This window comes from Pituophis catenifer, unplaced genomic scaffold (assembly GCF_029215685.1).
Source record: "Pituophis catenifer annectens isolate HBS135680 unplaced genomic scaffold, rPitCat1.0.hap2 SCAF_1, whole genome shotgun sequence".
In the NCBI taxonomy this organism is placed as follows: Eukaryota; Metazoa; Chordata; class Lepidosauria; order Squamata; family Colubridae; genus Pituophis; species Pituophis catenifer.
The window spans coordinates 27,781,402-27,801,550 of record NW_027256881.1 but is presented as its reverse complement, the minus strand read 5'-3'; the positions used below and the strand labels follow the sequence as shown (position 1 = coordinate 27,801,550).

Genomic DNA, 20,149 nt, shown 5'->3' with positions numbered 1-20,149 from the left:
AAAGAACCCATGGACAAGGATATGAAGTCCATGGATGACCATAACGTGTTCACATCTATGATTTTGCCACAGGGTAGCAAAGCAAAGTGGGTATATAAGAAGAAAGTATTGCCCAATAATGAGGTTCAGTATAAAGCAAGATTAGTGGCACAAGGTTTTTCACAGTTGAAAAATGTGCACTATGATGAGGTGTTCGCGCCAACTGTAAAGAGTGAAAGCATAAGATTTGCACTGGCACATGGCCATAAAATTTGGCATTTTGACATAATCACTGTGTTCCTCAATGCAGAATTGGAGGAAGAAATTTACCAGGGTATGAAACTAAAAGCCTAACATGGTGTATAAATTGAACAAGGCCATTTATGGGCTGAAGCAGTCAGCCAGAAATTGGAATATCTGTCTAGCTAAGGCATTGAAGGATCTTGGGTTCAAGAGTTGTAGGCTGATGGTAGTATATACACTGGAAAGTTACACGGTGGGGATTGTAAACTATTAGCATTTGTGGATGATCTTTGTTTCATTGTATCCAGTGGTGGGTTGCCCCCGGTTCGGACCGGTTCGCAAGAACCAGTAGTAAAACCGGCAGGAGGCTCCGCCCACTGACCCTGATGTCATTAGGAAGCTTCTATGCATGCGCAGAAGTGTGTGAGCAAAGTGAGCAATGTGAGCACGCGCGCACAGGGCCCTGTTGCAACCTGGTAGTAAAGGTAAGTAGAACCTACCCTTGCATGTATCACAGTAAAAGAGTTTTCAGGTATTTGAAGGAAACTGTGAATTTGAATCTTCAAATACAGCTATCTGAAGAATATTAAGTTATTCAATTTTATGTCTCTTCCAGTCATGAAGGAAGGAGTGTCAGAATATTCATGACTGGGAAGACATGGTAACAAGGTCAGTCAATGAATAAGGCATAGCAACTAAGTCAGCCAATTGGGAGCTGAGACAGACTGGAGCAAGAGTGTGTCTTAGTCTGCAGCTTCTGAGTCTGTAAAGAGAAACCAAAACCAGAGAGTGTGTGTTAAGCTCTGAGCTGTGAAGCTGTGTGTGTGAACCTGTCTGCAGATCTGAGCTGAAATGAAACTGTGAATCTGCTGTTGGTATTGTAAACTTACTTCATGTATTATTGTGTATATAAAGAAGTTAATGAATCCTGCTGCATCAGTTTAACTGTGTGTGCTTCTGGATTTGTTTTTTGCAACAAACTCTGATAATGTTTCGTGGAATATGCCCTGTGTATCGTATCAAACAAATCTTTCAATCTAATTTACCTCACAGATTGCTACTATGAAGATTTAGAAAAGGAAGTGCTATATATGCTGCCTTGAGCCCCTAGATAAAGATGGGTTATAATTGTAACACACACACAGACATACACACTATATAGATAGAGAGATATTATATGGGTTTCTCATTTAGAATATTTTCAATAGCTTGCTGAAGAAATCATTGGTGAATATCTCTTTTCCCTAGAGAAAACTGGAAAATCATCTATGTAATTTTCATTCCCAATACATTTGGTAGAGACATTGGAAAACCTATTTGGGCCTGGAATCAGCTGCTATGATCTCTAAACAAGCAAAACTTTATATAATCAGAGAACCAAAGTGTTATCATAAGTTTTTGAATAGGCTGAACATTTAATGGACTAGGATAGCAATCAACCAGGCTCAGAATCCTCCAAAGATTCCTATGGAAACTTCCATACTTTTGACTTAGCAGTGCTTTCAAAGTATCCCATGTGGCATCCCAAATGGATCCAGTTTTTATTTAAAGAGTAATTTCTGAAAAGTTTAACCCAAATATCATTTACATTTGATTTTTAAGTGTTTTGTGTTATCTGTAGTTGTACACGTGCATCTTACACTGAATGACCTGGAATGCCAGCATTCTCATGAATATTAGCTTGTATGTGACAATAAATCAATGAATATTAATAATCATCTGAATAAAATTTTTGTTCTTAGTTTCTAGACTTGAAAACTAGAAATGCCCCTCTGTGCACTTAGAAAATTCATCTGCTATTCAGATAAGAATGATCATTTTCCCCTACAGAACTCAGAGATCTCAAATTTTGTAAAATTGTGTCCAACTCAAAGTTAAACAATAAGAGTGTGAAGCACTTGCAGTACTCAAGGTAATTTCTAGGTAATTTCCACCTAATCACATGGAAAGTATACATTTGTCATGTTATTAATCTCAGTTTGGTCAATTTTTTCTAATTAGTATTTAATCCCAGTTTGATACAGTAAAGGAGTATAATAATTACCAATTATCAATTGCTATTATAGATCTTTAATATACAGATCAACAGGTTAAACTGTTATCTTTTTCCAGATTATACATTCAATCAAAATATTTCTATCTCAGCAAGATTGCTTGCACACCTTCCAGCCACCATGTTTCAATATCTTCTTCAGAACTCTTCAAACTCTTCAGACTTTTCCTGATATTTTATGCGGGACGACCGTGGGGAGACCTATAGACATTTTTTTTCAAAAAAGAAACAAGAATTGCAGATTTAGAAATGAGAGAGAACCATAAGTCAGCAGCAAATCAATTTTTGAAAATACTGGTATTAATAGACAATGTTCTTTAAAAGCCTACATAGTATATTGTTCTAGAGTTATTAACTGATTGTATATTTTTTCATTTGTTATATAACGTATGGCAGGGATGTCAAACTTGTGTCATCACAGCAGCATCACGTGACATATCCCCCTTTGCAAAACTGGGCATGGATGTAGTCAGCATGTGACTCACCTGGCCCGTGGGCTGCGAGTTTGACAGCCCTGCTTTATGTGTTCAGTTACTCCCATCCCCAGAAGCAGCATTTGTTCAGAATTTGTTCTGGTATTCAAGAGAATTACCATTACTATGGGAAATAGTGCAACTGACTGAAAAAAAAGTTCATGTTAGAAGCATAAAGGAAGGGAAGGAGAGAAACCATTCATTGATCGATTATATTAAAAGAACTCTGTGGGAAAACACACAGGGCAACTAAAGAAGGGAGTGTGAGAAAAAGTCTTAATGGTCAAGATGGACAAATCTCATCCTAATACTTCAAAGTGATTTCAAACTATAAAAAATAATGCTCAACAGGAATGTAGAAAGAATCAATAGGTCAATACAGTTTTTTTTTAATTGGAGATGTTCTCTGATGGGTTGGGGTAAAAGAATGTAAAACGATAACAAGAGCATCATATTATTATGACATCAGCTGTTCCCCTATTGTACAGGAATCAGCCTGGAGCCATTATGTTCCCACAAGTGGTCTAAGACCAACCACTCTTAAATTCTGTTAATCTTTATTTAGCACCAAAATAGCACTAATCATTAAATTCCTGTGCATGGGCATGAGCAATTAATGGGAATTTAACATGTGACCTTGATCTTTTGCTTCTGACAGATGTAGATGTAAAGTATAGGTATAGGTATTGGTATAGCTCAGGGGTCTGCAACCTTAAATACTCAAAGAGCCATTTGGACCCATTTCCCACAGAAAAGTAAACACCAGGAGCCACAAAACCTGGGTGGACGTGGCCAACTCAATGTCACTCACTTCCACCAATCACATGAGCCCCCCCTAGCCATGCCTACCCAGCCAGTCATTAGGGCAGAGAACCAGTTATTAAAAAACACCAGGAACCACAAAATCATTTTGACATCTCTTTCTCTCCCCCCCTCCCTCCCTCTCTCTCTGTATCTCTCTATGTCTCTCTCTCTCCCCCTCTTCTCTGTATCTCTGCCTCTGCCCTGCCCGCTTCTCTATCCCCCACTGTCACCCTTACCTTCTTCAGGCCAGATGAAGAGTGACTGGGAGGGGAGGGCGAGGGGTGGGGCAAGGCAGTGGTGGGATCACCTGACAGGGAGCCACAGCAGAGGGCCCCAAGAGCCGCATGCGGCTCTGGAGCCACAGATTGCTGACCCTTGGTATAGCTATAAGGCTGCCCAGCTAGAGACCAAGTCTGGGTGGTTTATATTACTGAGAATAAAAAAAAAATAATAAACAAAGAGACTGTATGTATAAATGTGGAGACACTAATTCTAAGCAGTACACAACACATAGTCCACAAGGGCTGAAGAGCCCCCTACTCAGAAGCCTGGGAAAACAACCAGGTTCTTAAAGACTTCCTCAACACCATTACATCAGAGAGATATGCAGCTTAAGAAAAAGAAAAATCCAAAGTGATTTTAGTAGTATTTAAATTTAAAATGTTTCCTGACAATTAAAACCATTGCATTTATACTGCTGCAAAGAAGATCAAAAATTACTTATTTAAATATTTATCTTTTTCTTTCTCTTTTTTATCTTTCTTTTACTTTTATAATTTTTCACTTTTTCTTTTAATTTTTCATGATTTTTATCTTTCCTAGATTTATGTTTCTGTAGTTTTTAATCCTGCACTGCTGTATTTGTTTAGAGCAGAATAAGAGATTCAGGTATATAGTGTTGACTTACCATCTACAGCAAACCAGGCCACCAGCACAGTCTCCTGATTGTTCAGCAGGAAATGGACATGATAGTCTACAGGAGCCACCACTTTGGAAACAAGCAATGTTGGCAGGGTCGCTTTGGCCAGCTACTGTATAAGAAAGAGGGGGGGGGATACCATTGGCATTTTAGAATCTGTATTTATTTATTATTACTAATTATATTTTATTATTTTCATAAATATTACACGTTTCATGATTTACATTCATTTTACAAATAATAATAATAAGAAATCCAAAATATTAGAATTCAAAATACTTGAACACTGTTGGCATTGACAAAATCCCTAACAGTCAATAGTAGAAGGCAGCTTTACTTGGAACAGGTTAAATCCTGTGACAAAACCTTTAATAACATCAAACAACATCTGCCTGTCCCCATTCATTGGAAAGGACTTGATAGGTAGATAAAAGTGCCAAATCTAGTCTAAACATTTGGCTGACTGTCCAACAAACTAATAATAATAAAATGTTGATAATGGTGTCGATGCTGTACTAGGAAGTGATATGAGCTAGATTCAAGCTCATTCTCACCTATGGAAGGCTATATGGATGGCTATATGGAAACTGCTAGTGGAGATGACAGTATATCAGCTCAGCTATTTAAAATCCCTAAAGATTATTCTGTTAAAGTGCTGCACTCCAGCTCTCCAGTATTCCAGCAAATTTGGAATACTTACAGTAACAATGCAATAGTGCTCATTTGACAAGCTAGCAAGGTCCCACTAAAATCCTATATGCTAAATTTCAAAATGTGAACTAACCACTTACCAGAAGTATAAGTTGGGTTTTGAAGAGGAAAGGAACTAGAGATCAAATTAATAACATTCACTAGATTATGGAGAAAGCAAGGGAATTCCAGAAAAACATCTACTTCTGTTTCATTGACTATGCTAAAGCCTTTGATTGTATGGATTGCAAAAGTGTGGCAAATTCTTAAAGAGACAGAAGTGCCAGACCACCTTACCTATCTCCTTGGAAACCTTAAGAAGCAACAGTTAGAACTAGACATGGACCAATCAATCAACCTGTCTTCTATAATAATGCCATGAATTCTCTTAGCAGTTTGCCCTTTTTTTAAAAAAAAAATCCTTTTTCTTTTTCTGTGATGATATCTGAGAGGGATACTGTTGGAAACATAATAAATAACATAAAATAATATTTTGTGAGTGTATCTTCAGACATTCATCTTGAAAGACTTGCAAATGAGTCTTCCCATAGATATAATAATGTTTAACAATACAAGTTTTCCTACTTTTCAGGAGATATCAATGCTTTATTCTAATGGATTTGGCACATCCAAATTATCAGGCCCATTTTGTCATTAAGTGGAACAAATCTTTGTTCAGAGACCAGCTTCAGGATTAAAGATACACTCACAAAATAAGATAGCAATAGCACTTAGCAATAGACTTATATACTGCTTTATAGTGCTTTACAATCCTCTCTAAGTGGTTTACAGATTCAGCATATTACCCCCAACAATCTGGGTCCTCATTTTACCCACCTCAGAAGGATGGAAAGCTGAGTCAGCCTTAAGCCTGGTGAGTTTTGAACAGCCAAATTGCAAGCAGCCGACAGTCAGCAGAAGTAGCCTGCAGTACTGCACTCTAACCACTGTGCCACCATGGTTCAAGATACTATTTTATCTTATTTATTATGTTTCCAACAGTATCTCTCTCAGATATGATGGGAGAAAAAGAAATGGGATTTTTTTAGAAAAGGGCAAACTGCTAAGACAAGACATGGCATTATTATAGAAGACAGGTAGATATGCTCCCCCTGAGACATTTCTTGTTGGAAAAATAGGGTGGGAACAGCCCTCTTAACTTTTGTAGATTGAAATACCCTTAACGCTCTTTGACTGGTGGTCAATACCAAAAATAAAATAAGTAAAGTATCATTGTGAAAAGCATTTGAAATTAATCTCAAGTATACTTCTCCTCTAGACCATCTGGGTCATTTTAGTTCTCTCCTTACCTGTGACAGCCTGGTGGGAAAACAAGAAGATGGCAACAAGGAGGAGAAAAGCCTTCATGGCTGAAGCTCAGAGCAACCAGTTCAAGAGGCAGGAGTCTCTAAGTTGGGTCAAGTGAGACCGAGCAGTTCTTTGCTGCGGCTATTTATGAAGCTTTAAGAAGCACAAGGGTCAAAGGTGGCTTAATTTTTGGCAACCTGGAGGAATGACAATATCACAATTACATTGGCATCCTTTTTTTAAAAAAAATCTACCCTCTGGTGGGCTGTTTCCTGAAAGGATTCAGGATTGGAGGAGAAAAGAGGTGGTTTAAAAACTGCCTTCCTGAGTTTCGGAACAAAGTTCAGTCAGTTAAGCATTTCTTCCCTAGCAAAGATTCAAATGCAAGATGTAAATGTCATTTCTTTGCCCTTGCTGTTATTTGGCATTGAAAGGTGTAATCCTTCTGTACATCAGATTCTAGATATTAAAACAGCAATTGTAGCAGATATCTACCTTTTTTGTAGATGTGTGTAAATACATGCCACATATTTGAAAAATTAAGTACTATGTAACTTACTTATGAATGCTCTACTCTCATTGGCATTTACTACCCCCCCACACACCCAAAGTATAACAATATGAGATTGCAGCTTGCTAGATGAACTTGTAAGAACTATGCTAAATAAATTCCTTTATATTTATAACAATTTTCTGCATTTAGTTCTGTTGCCCTTAAGTATCGCACCAGCCCAAGGTTTATGAAATCACCCAAGTACTTAATTTTGAAAGCAAGATGATAAGAATTAAAAATGTTCGACTCAAAACCAAAAATGAATAAATAAAAAACCATAGCAGTGTTAATATATATTTTCACTGCCTACCTAAGCATGATTTGAAGTACAGTAATCAAATCTCATTTTTGTTCATGATTTGTAAGAGGTGTGCTGTCTCATACTGTGTTTTTCCATTTTGGGGTGTATGACAAAGATTGTAATATGTTGACAGGTTCATATATGAAATATCTTATTTCTTAGGCCTTTCCCCATGGTTAATTAAAAGTGTAATCCATATATGCTTGAATAGATTGGAAACTATTCCATAAAACAATATATACAGTGCCCATTGCCAATCCCTGATCTGCACTATTACTTCTGTTCCAATTTGCAGGTGAATGCTGGTATCCTTATTTCAACTGAGCAAGACATGTTAAGCAAATTAATTGGATAAAGGCTTCAGTATTACTTCCTCAAATGTTACTAGCAATCAAGGAAACAAAACAGTGATGTAAGAATGGGCAGTGATAGGAGATGTTTTATTTTGCCTGTTTTCATGGCAAAACATGGCATGGCAAAATAATAGAAGATGAGTCTAAGCACCTGTTTCACAAGTTTTGAAAGATAGCTCGATTCATACTTTTAAGCTTTTCCACTAAGGAGTTTGCAGACTGATCACTCTTTCAAGCCCACTGAACAAACTTGTGGAGATATGGAAAGGTGTAATCCTTGCTCATAGAACAAGTAATTACACTCTCTGAAAAGCATGTATTTCAGGTAGTCTCCAAAATAGCTGGTATGTAGACTTGTAGTAATTTGTAAAAAGAAAATCATTCAAGAGAGCACATTTCTCTCAAAATTGGATCACTTTTGCAGGCTACTGAATAACCATGGGGTAAGGTTCCCCCCCACCACCACCAAACAACTATGGTTTCTGGCTTTTCAGGAGAGTATGGCTTTTTCCACAACTGGCACTTTCTATGAGATGAGGAGAAAAAGTAAACGACAGTGGAGGACAATACCTGAAGATCAGCAGGATGTCCCTGCAGCACCTGAAGTGATTTGAATCTGCTCCACTGTAGGTCACCTGATTTACTCACCAAATGCATAGGTGGTGAAGTGAATTAAAAATGTAACATCATGAAACAGCCATTAGTTGCTCAAGAGGAAAACTTTTTTACTTTACAGCTAAGGACCACATAAAACTATCTTACGCATGAGGTTTTTTTTTAAATTTGATTTATATGCCGCCTTTCTCCGGAGACTCAGGGCGGCTTACAATGCGTTAAGCAATAGCCTTCATACTTTTGTATATTTATACAAAGTCAGCTTATTGCCCCACAAACTGGGTCCTCAATTTACCTACCTTAGAAAGAATGGAAGGCTGAGTCAACCTTGAGCCTGGTGAGATTCGAACTTGCAGTAATTGCAGACAGCTGGTGCTAATCACAATGCTTTTAGTCTGCTGAGCTATCCAGGCTCCTGGAGTGAGGAAGTGAGGAATATTCCTTATTCATTTAAGGTTTCAGAAGCTAGCACAACTGTCTTGAAGGGCAAAGACCAGCTCTGCTCCTTGTGCAGCAACATTTCTGCCTAAACTGCCTGATTTCACTGCCAGGTTGGCCTTGAAATATTCAAGACTTTTAGTTCTTTGTGACTTTAACCTGCACCTGGGTTATCTTGAATCTGGAAAAGCTTAGGGGTTCATGGCCATCATGGAAACTATGGACCTGATTCAATTACAGAAGGCCTGACACGCACAAGGGGCACCTACTAGTTCTAGTCACGTGTTGGTTTCTTGGTTATCACCAGAACAATTAGGATACCCAATTGAGATTTTAAATATTTGAAAGTTAAAGTGCTGAATGTCTTAAAGTTTTTATTTACTTTTTTTTAAAAAGCCATTATTCAAAATGTAAACCTGTTCAAGGAAAATGTTTGGGGAGGGGGAGACACCAGAAATGTAAAGATAATGTATTCTTGCGGGTTTTCCCACCCCCCTCAGTGTTTTATAGGCCATTCCAACTCTATCCTGACACAGTCAGCAAGGAAACGGGTTTTTTTTTATCCCATTCCTTTTGCCTCTGAAATATTTCATCAGTTAGACAGCATCATCCAACTTTATAACAATAATTAATCCTAAACCATATGTAGACACTATCATGCTGGGCATAGTCATTTAATGTCCCACAAGGTAAATCTTTAATTCAAAGTTATCAATTCATCAGCATTTCTCAGACCTATTATAATTTTTTTAGAGGCATTGGTGGGTTGATCCCACAAAATTCTTCCTATTGGAGAGAAATAAGGGAGGGATAATTTGTAATCTTTTAACCTGGGCTATATAGTAGCAGAAATATAATGAGGGCAGAGAGTTTAGTAAAATTCCATCCAAGCTGCATAGCATTCTCTGCAATTCCTGAGTCTTTGAAATAGTTGAAGCTATTGAGGGACATAAAAATAAAAGAGAATTCAATAATCCAATCTAGCTAAAAGTCACATTTTAGGCAGAACTATTCTAACAAAGAGAACGTTTTTGGTTTTCTTTTTAGCCTGATAAATTTTAATTATGCAATAATTATATTATTTTTATATCATTGAAGGTTTTTTTTTCTTTCCAGTTCTTTAATGCAATACTTCTAGAGCATGGTTTGGCAGTCAAAGCTGGGTGGCATCAAAATTAAATAAATAAACAAACAAACAAATAAGGCAAAGTACACCAAAATGATGAATAAAGTAAGGTACATCAAAACCATATTGTCTTGTCTAGGAAATATTGAGCAAACTGAAAATCAAGTGTTTTACACTGCCAAAAAATCCCCACCCCCACTAAACTATGGAAATTAACAAATATAGTTGTAAATTTTGCAACCAGCTATTGTGTCAGGCCTGGAAGCCATCTTGTGCTTTGGGCCTTTAGGCCTGCCACAATCCAGGCTGTGGGAAACTGGGAGGGGGGATTGTGTGGAGAATGGGTGACATGTAGCCAAAATATTTATATCCAATTATTTTATTTTATATCCAATTTATATACCGCCCTTCTCCCTGAAGACTCAGGGCGGTGTACAGCCGAATAAAAATATAAATTACAAACATTAAAATAGTATTAAAAGAATATATATAAATTTGGCCCCGTAATTTAAGAACAATAACAAACCCATTGAAAACATTTAAAAATTAAGAAAAAAAAGTTAAGCCAGCCCGGCTTGCTGAAAAAAGAGGGTTTTAAGGACACGGCGGAAAGCACCGAGGTCTTGGATTCTCCTAATCTCTGGGGGCAGTTGGTTCCAGAGGATGAGTGCCCCCACAGAGAAGGCCCTCCCCCTGGGGGTCACCAGCCTACATTGTTTGGCTGATGGCACCCCGAGGAGGCCCTCTCTGTGGGAGCGCACAGGTCGATGGGAGGCCGTCGGTAGCAACAGGCGGTCTCGAAGATATCTAGGTCCTATGCCATGGAGCGCTTTAAAGGTGATAACCAACACCGGAAGACCACTGGGAGCCAGTGCAGCTCACGCAGGAGAGGTGTTGTATGGGAGTGCCATGCAGCTCCCGTAACTACCCGCGCGGCCACATTCTGGACCAGTTGGAGCCTCCGGGTGCCCCTCAAGGGGAGCCCCATGTAGAGAGCGTTGCAGTAGTCCAGGCGAGAGGTGACGAGGGCATGAGTGATTGTGCGCAGGGCATCCTGATCAAGAAAGGGCCGCAACTGGCGTATCAGGCGGACCTGACAAAAAGTCCCCCTGGCCACAGCCGTCAGATGTTCCTCCAAGGACAGCTGCGTATCCAGAAGGACCCCCAGATTGCGGGCCCTCTCCGAGGGGGCCAAAGACTCGCCCCCAATAGTCAGAGATGGAGTCATCTGACTAAATAAAATTCCTTTCTCAGAAAGTCAAGGAAAACTTGCTCTGTACTTGCCCTGCACGTGGATGGGTGTGATTGAGAAACATCTCCTGTTGGAATGGGGTCTGATTGGGCCATGTGATGGACATATGGGTGCTGGGCAGGGACTTGAACTTTCAACTGGGTGGGGAAAACCTGGAAGCTTTCAGATTCAGGTTTTCCCAGATGTGCCAACATGGCTTCTCTAATAAAATGGAATTTTGAGGAATTCCAAGCCTTGGACTCTTATTGCATGGAGGATACTATTTGGAATGCTGACATAATGTTGTTTATAAAAAGATATAATGTCCTTGTAACTAGCTGGGACTAGTTTCTGGAGAAATATGCAAAGCTGTGTGTTTTATGGTTCTTTAAAAGCAGAGTTTAAGTTACTCATTAATTTGCTTATTGCAACAGGAAAGTTACTGGTATGAATATCAAGTCTGGGCTGCTAAATCCAGACAACTAATAGATGGTCATCAAAGTCAATCAAAGAGTTCCAACCTATATGGATACCTATGTATGTAGGCCAAAACTAGTAGCTCTAAACTGAACAAAAGTATGGTTGGGCTGGTGAAAAATAATTAATTGAATTCAGCATTCCCACTGTTATGGGCCATGGTCCTGTTACCTTCTGTTGGAGGGATAAAAAAAAGAGTGTTTAAACCTGGACTTCTAGATAAACTCTGCAGATGCAGATATGTTCTAGGCTTGTGCTCATATCAACCAATCTGTTTGTCTTGAGATCGTGACCACAGAGTCCAACTACTACTGCCTTGAATAAATGTATATGTGCATGTGAGGGAAAGCACTAGTGGTTATCCAGAGGGTATGTCTATCTCAACAATAAACATGTACTGGCATATCCAGGACATTTAGAGAGATTTATGATTATGCATAAATTTGTATCCATATTGTTTTGCTATATGAACTTCCCAAGTTCAGGTGTTAAATCCAGTCTGGTAATCAACAGAGGCACAGGCATGTACTTCATGGCCCCCAAAACAGGGGTGAAATCCAGCAGGTTCTGACAGGTTCTGGAGAACTGGTAGCAGAAATTTTGAGCAGTTCACAGAACCAATCGGTAGCGGAAATTTTGAGTAGTCCAGAGAACCAGCAAATACCACCTCTGGCTGGCTCAGAGTGGGGTGGGAATGGAGATTTTGCAATATCCTTCACCCAGGAGTGGGGAGGGAATGGGGAAGGGGTGGGTTCTACTTACTTTTACTACCAGTTTGCAACGGGAGCACGCATGCGCACGCACTTCTGCGTGTGCGCAGATCATCCATTATGACATCCAGGCGAGTGTGCAGAGCTTCCCACCACTTTTACTACCAGTTCACAAGAACCGGACAGCATCAGAAGCAAGCCACCATTGGAATGGGGATTTTCAGTATCCTTTCCCTGCTATGCCCAGCAAACTACGCCCACCAAGCCACACCCACAGAACCAGTAGTCAGGGGCGGATTTTCCTATAGGCTAACTAGGCTTCAGCCTAGGGCCTCAAGATCAAGAGGGGCCTACACAGTGGTGGGATTCTGGGGGTTCGGCCGAACCCTTTGTTAAATTGCTCGCCTGCCCCTCGCCTCCCACCCGCGTGGCGCCAGCCTACCGTAGCCAGGGGTGGGCAATTGTGGCTCTTTTACAACCTGTGGACTTCAACTTCCAGAATTCCTGACAGCTTGGCTGTTGAAGGCCACAGGTTGTAAAAGAGCCACAATTGCCCACCCCTTCCCTAGCCTGAGTTCTGCTGCCTGGGATCCACGTGGGCTGCCACGTGCTTCCCCACCGGCTCCGGACGCAAGAGAGCAGGATGGAGAAAGCATCTTCCACGCCTTCACTCACCCTCCCTCTCTGCTCTGTTGGATCGCCGACCGTTCGCTTACCCCGCCCACTCCCCATCTATTGCTGCCTCCGATGGCTAGAGGAAAAAAAACTTCAAATTCTTGCCGCGGGGCTTCAAAGGGCCGCCCTAGAGCCAGTGCTGCAGCCAAACCCTTTGTTAAATTGCTGGCTTGCCCTGCCCCTCCGCACCACTATTTATTGCCAATCAATAGTGGTGGGCGAGGGGTGGGGGAGCCAGCAATTTAATAAAGGGTTTGGTGTTTTTTTGTAATTTTATTGGCCCAGGGAGCTTCAGCATAGGCTAATTGGCCTCCCGGCTCTCAGCTGATTTGCTCTCAGCTGTTTTGCTCAGTGCTCTTTTGCTTGCTTGGAAAGAGTGCAGTTTTTTTTTTCCCCTAGCTATACTGAAAAACGAAAGAGAAAGTAAAGCAGGCTGTTGGCTTTGCACGTTGGAAAATTAGGCAGGCAGATTTCTTTTCTTTTTCCTCACCAAAAAAGGTAGGTGCAAACAACTAGAAATTTAGGGAAAAAGAAGAGATTTTAAAACACAAAAGAAAAAAAGCTCTGTTTAACTAGGGAATTGTAATAATTGAGATACTATTAATTGTATATTTCTGAAAGCAGAAATGGTTAAGTTGTGGTTTGGAGGAATATATGGGGGAAATTATTTGGTTTTTTATTATTGGTAAATATAATTAATGGATTTGTAAGAAATTGGATTGCATGGAAATAATTGGAATATTCATGTTCATATTGATTAATATACAAAAAAGGTAGTTATATAACTAATTGATTTATATTAAAATGTTGAATTTATATTAAACAACTAATATTACATAATTAACCAATGTGAGGATGGATATAAAAATAGATGACAATGGGAAGGGGTATAATATAGAATAGAAGGGAAAAATTGAATTTGATTAAGATTAGAGATGAGGATGAGGGTAATATTGGTTTTTTACAAAAATAGATGAGGAATAAATATGGCAAAAAGGAAATATAGAAATTGTAAATTTAATTGAAATGACTAAACACTGTTTAAATTTGTGAACCGGCCAAATACTCTGTTCAAAGAAAATACATTGTATGTTTGTATGTGTGTTTCTAATTATTGTTATTTATTCATATTTGTTCTCTTTTATTTTTTAAAGTTTAACAATTCATTCTTTATCTTAATATCTTTATATTTGTTTGGGGTTGGCTTTCTTCCCTTTCATCTTTTTTATTGTACAGCAATCTTTCTCCTCAAACCTACCACCTCTCTTTTCTTTCCTTCTTACTTTCTCTTCCTCCCCCTCTTCTTCTCCTCCCTACTTCCTCTTCCTTTCTCCTTCTCCTCCTCTCTTCCTCTCTCTCTCTCTTACTCTAATTTCCCTTCCCTTCCTTCATCCCTCTCTATTGCTGTATCCTTTTGTGCATATGGACTACTCAGAGGGCTGAAAAAGTTATTTCTGACTGATCCTCGCACTTTTGACCAGTCCTCGAACTTACGACTGTCCTCACATTTTACATTTTTGCCCTATCTCGTCACCAAGGTGAAGAAAAGCAGTTGTGAAATGAGTGACATGGTTGTTAAGAAAGCTGCACGGGCATAAATGTGAGAATGGTCATAAGTGTGAGGACCGGTCAAAAGTGTGAGGCCCAGTCAGAAATGACTTTTTTCAGCCCTCTGAAAAAAGTCTATGCACATAGCCACGCCCACCCGGTCACATGACGAGCTACCCACACCTACACAGTCATGTGACCAGCTAGCCACGCCCACCCAGTCACATGATTGCCAAGCCACACCCCCAACTAAGCCACGCCCACAGAACCTGTTGTTAAAAAATTGAATCCCACCACTGGTGAAAGGGCCTCATAAGTGGAATAGCCTAGGGCCTCTTTCAATCTAAATCCGGCCCTGCCAGTAGTAAAAAAATTTGGATTTCACCACTGGCCCAAAATGATATTAAACTTCTTTCTCCTCTTGCCTTTCTCATGCTGTCTCCCATTTCCCATCTCTAGGAATAAGATTTTAAAAAATAAAGTGCTTTGGCAGGCTGTTCCTACTAGCTACCCATCAGCTCTGGATTTTGGCCATGAGTCTGGCATCAGGATGCCAGCTTGGGCAGTATATTTATTTATTTATTCATATACCCAATACTAATGTAGATAAACAATTAAAACACATGTTATTGAGACTTTTCCAGTTAACAATAAAACTTAGGCTATCATGCTGCTCTAGGATAATGCATTTTACCTATCATTGATTATCAGACAGAAAACATGCCTCCACACAAAAACATGTGTACACATCAAACAAAATGTGCCAGAACTTATAAATCCAAGTAAAATAAAATGATAAAAGAGATTGTACTTGGTGCTGGCAATACCTTTTTTTTATTATTGAAAAGTTTTACAAAGAAAATCCCCCCCAATATTCCCCCCACCCTCTTTCCCTCCCCACCCCCCACCCCCCTTCCCATCCCTCCCTCCCCCCCAGACTTCCCAGAGCAAAATACAGGGCATTTCAATTAACAATCATAAGCTAAATTAACCTAACTTATTCTTAAACTACCAAATCCCCCCCTGAAACCTTAACTCCACTATGGCTAGAATTTAACATTCATTCATAAGCTATTTGATATTTTCTTGTCTGATACTTATTTTGAATATAATCAATCCATCTTCTCCATTCCGAGATGCTGGCAATACCTTAATGTAACTGTCAGGTAGCTGAAAACTTTTCAATCTGCAGAGGTGGAATGTTCTGGAAAATATTGAAACATTTTGTTCATACTCTGGACCATGGAAATTTGGCAGTTTTTGTGGAAAGAAATATTTCAAAACATAAAATGATTCATACTGTTGTGGATGGCACACAATGCAGAATATCATCTGCCACTTCCTATTTTACAAGACTTATTCCAAGTCATCTGTCAGATTGGCTCATATCAACCAACTGATATGGTCCAAAAGAAGAATGGAAGTTCTAAGTAAAACTGAAACACCTTAACTTTGGAAATGGCGTGTTAAAAAATAGTAACCATATGCAACCATTCCCAGTTGAGATCGGTTACATGATCTTATCTGGTGGCGATGGAAGCGGCGAAGCGGGCAGACTTCTCCGCCCTCATCGCGTCTGCAGATAATTGCCCGGCCGCCCTGTTCAGGGTTGTCCCGCTCCCTCCTGAATCGGAGGGCAGGGGAGGATCCTTTGCAGGGACATGCCAAGGAGTTTAGTCAGCATCTGCTGGATAAAATCGCTCAGATTTGGGATGGTCTGGACTCTGACTGGGCAGGGTCAGACGGTGAGGAGACAGCTGGTCTTGTGATTTGGGAGGAGTTAGATCCTGTCACCCCTGAGGAAGTGGACAGGATTATGGGGAGGCTGAGTGCCACCACGTGTGTACTGGACCCATGTGCCTCCTGGCTTGCTTATGCAGCCTGAGAGGTGACAAGTGATTGGATCCAGGCAGTAATAATGGCATCTTTGGGGGAGGGGATCTTCCCCACCACCCTGAAGGAGGCGGTGGTGAGACCCCTCTTCAAGAAACCTGCCTTGGATCCAACCATATTGAATAACTTTCATCCGGTCTCCAACCTTTACTTTGTTGAGAAGGTTGTTGATGTTGTGGCTCCGTTACCTGAGCCTGTGTTATTGGCAGGAGAGGACTCCGAGAGTGAAGGAGAGGAGTTGGCAAGGCCTCCCTCTCCAGGACCCTCCTCTCTGGCAATGCCTTTGGTGTCCTCCGAAGGTCAAGAGATAGGCCCGGGGCCAAGTACATCCACGCAGCCACAGGTGGACAGTAATGAGGAAGATGAGTCTTGGCTGGACCCTCATCACTGTCACAGAGATAAGCGCACGCAGCAGAGGAAGAGGCGTGCCAGGGATTAGGCTGAGTCACTGGACCACACCCCACAGGGTATAAAAGAGGGTGTGGTGGCCGGTTCAGCTCTGTGACAAGCAAAAAACGGATATCGGACAACCTTCTTTGTATTTACTGGACTTTGTTGATTATTGTGTATTGGCTTTGTTCCCGGACAAGGGAGAAACTCCCCCCCACGTGAGTAAAGAATACCTGGCAGCCAGCCACTGGGTTGCTGCCAATTCTGATACCGGATAAACTGTTGTCGGCTGAGTTCTTTAACTGTTGCCTGTCTGTGGGGGTGCATGTGTGAGACGGAGACAGAACAGTTGAGAGTATGATGGCTCAGCAGCTCCCATGGGTCCTGGAAGAAACAGACTACCTGGATCTGTACCAATCGGGTTTCAGGCCGGGGCATAGCACGGAGACGACATTGGTCGCACTAGTGGATGATCTCTGGAGGGCTCAGGACAGGGAATACTCCTCTGTTCTGGTCCTCTTGGATCTTTCGGCAGCTTTTGATACCATCGACCATGGTATCCTGCTGCGATGACTCGAGGGGTTGGGAGTGGGAGGCACTGTTTTACGGTGGTTCTCCTCCTATCTCTTGGGCCGTATGCAAGCAATGTTGGCAGGGGGGCAGAGATCAGCTATGAGGCCCTTCACTTGTGGGGTGCCCCAGGGGTCGGTTCTCTCGCCTCTCCTGTTCAACATCTATATGAAGCTGCTTGGGGAGATCATCCGTGGTTTTGGGGTGCGGTACCATCAGTATGCTGATGATACCCAGCTTTTTATATCCACCCCGAACCAGCCTAGTGATGCCCTCGACGTGATATCCCGTTGCCTGGAAGCATTACGGACCTGGATGGGGAGGAACAGGCTCCAACTCAACCCCGCCAAGACCCAGTGGCTGTGGGTACCGGCATCTGGGTCCAATCGAGATATTCCATCGTTGACCATCGGGGGTGAGGTGTTACCCCCTGTGGATAGGGCCCGCAACTTGGGTGTCCTTCTGGATTCACGGTTGTCTCTGGAAGATCATGTAGCGACCGTGACCAGGGGGACATTTGCCCAAGTCCACCTTGTGCGTTAGCTGCACCCTTACTTGGACCAATCTGCCCTACGCACCATTACTCATGTGCTGGTCACCTCCCGTCTTGACTACTGCAACACTCTCTACCTAGGGCTGCCCTTGAAAACCACTCGAAGGCTTCAACTGATGCAGAATGCAGCTGCGCGGGTTGTGATGGGAGTGTCCCGACACTCCCATGTTACACCCCTCCTGCTACCAGTTGCCCTTCGGGTGAGGTTCAAGGTGCTGGTTATCACCTATAAAGCCCTTCATGGCCTAGGCCCGGGATACTTGTCGGACCCCCTGCAGCCAGCAACAATCTCCAATCGCCCGGTGCGTTCCCACAGACAGGGCCTCCTCAGGGTGCCATCGGCCAGACAATATTGGCTGGTGACCCCCAGGGGGAGAGCTTTCTCTGTGGGTGCACCCACCCTTTGGAACCAACTTCCTTTGGAGCTCCGGATGGCCCCTAATCTTCGCTCATTCCGCCATGATTTGAAGACCTGGTTGTTTCGTACCCTGGACTGATGGCGGCGGGGGGGGGGGTTCTTAATAGTTTTAAATTGATTTTAAACTGTTTTAATTTGGACTTTTAATTTCATATTGTTTTAATGTGCAATTGTGCATTTTATTGTTGTGAGCTGCCCTGAGTCCATTGGAGATAGGGCAGCATATAAATCGCATTAAACTTAAACTTAAACTTAAATTAAATCTTTTAAAGCCATAGGCTAATAGTCAAATCGCCTCAGATGATGGAGGTTATCTATTCACAAGGTGGTATCTGTACACAGCCAGAATATGCACCATAAGTACAAAGTCATTGAATAAAAGACCACTGCATATATAAGAATGTACCCCATTCAGATTTGTCACATAAACTGAGATTTCTCCTGGATTCACAGCTCCTTTTTGAAGAGCAGATGGCAGCTATGTCTGGGGGTGTTTGTACAACTGTACCTTAGGTACCAATTATGCCTATTCCTACATTGGGAGGCAATGCTCATGGTCACTCATGCCTCAGTCATTATTGATTGAACTACTGCAACATGCTTTATATAGGACTGCTCTTAAAGACCATCTAGAAGCTACAGTTGGTCCAAAATGCAATGGCATAGGTATTTACAGATGCACCTCTTTATGCTCATGTAACCCTGCTACTCTGAGATCTGCACTAACTTCCAATAGACATCCAGGTGCAATTCAAGGTGCTGGTTATCACCGATGAAGCCTTACATGATATAGGAACAAGTTACTTGCAGGACTGCCTTCTTTCAAGAACATATGCCTATCCATATGGTCCGATAGGGAGAGCATGTTCCCAGGACCTTCTTATCCATCTTGTCATCTTATGGAACTAGGAAGTGTGCCTTTTCTGTAGTTGTCTTTGTTCTCTGAAACACATGTATAATTTAATAATTTAATAAATAAAATAAAGATAAAGATAAGTCCCAACTTATTTGGCTTTCCTCCCATGCATTAGGGGCCAGTTGAGTGGAGTCCCCTTTTAGTCTCCCTTTTGGTCTTTGGTTACCATTTTTATATTTTGTATTTTATATTTAGATATTGTTTTTGTTTTAACATTGTGTATTTTGGGGAAGGGGCTGGTTTACTGTTCGCTTTTAGTTGTATGCCATTCAGAAATCACCTTGTCTGCATTGGGCAGCCTTATAAATCTAGTAAAAAAACCCAATGTTTATAAGCAAAAACTACTGAAAGTCACATAACTAAGCATCAGAATTATACTAGGGACAAGATAAGCAGAAATAGTAAAAGAATAATTTTACTGGAATTGAAAATCTTGGAATATTTATTGTTAGTGCAGTCTAAAATTTGCATAATCTAACTCTTATAAACCAAATTCTAAACACTTAAAGACAAATAATTCACCTTCAACCAAAGTGCTACAATTAAAACATAGAGTCTTCCAATATCAGATGCTCAACCTCAGTGCTTACAAATGTTTTAAATGTGGAGTCAGAAGAAAGTAGACAGATTATTCATACAAAAAGAAAAATTAAATCAAAAGCAATGAACATCTTATTCTTGTCCTTTAGCCCCCTCATCCTTTCTTATCTTGTAATTCCCTCTGCCCCATTGAACACCATAGAATATAGATTGCCCAAAGAGTATTTATTCAAGAGATTTATATGCTCTTATATATACAGGCTCTTGATATTTCAGCAGTAGGCAGAGGGAGGCCCTTCCAGCATTAGCCACAACCATCACATGTGATCAAAGCCCTGCCTTTTTTCATTGTCATGTGTGTCAGGTGGCCTGA

The 20,149-nt window shown here is 41.0% G+C and overlaps 1 long non-coding RNA gene across 1 annotated transcript; it reads right to left on the bottom strand.

The window, feature by feature from the left end:
* Nucleotides 1–2,276: 2,276 nt before the first annotated feature.
* On the bottom strand, nt 2,277–6,599 carry LOC139319532 (uncharacterized). The gene is made up of 3 exons (XR_011600627.1): nt 6,472–6,599; nt 4,460–4,583; nt 2,277–2,476 (listed from the first exon to the last, which is right to left on the bottom strand). It is a non-coding gene; the product is annotated as an uncharacterized lncRNA (long non-coding RNA).
* Nucleotides 6,600–20,149: the final 13,550 nt, after the last annotated feature.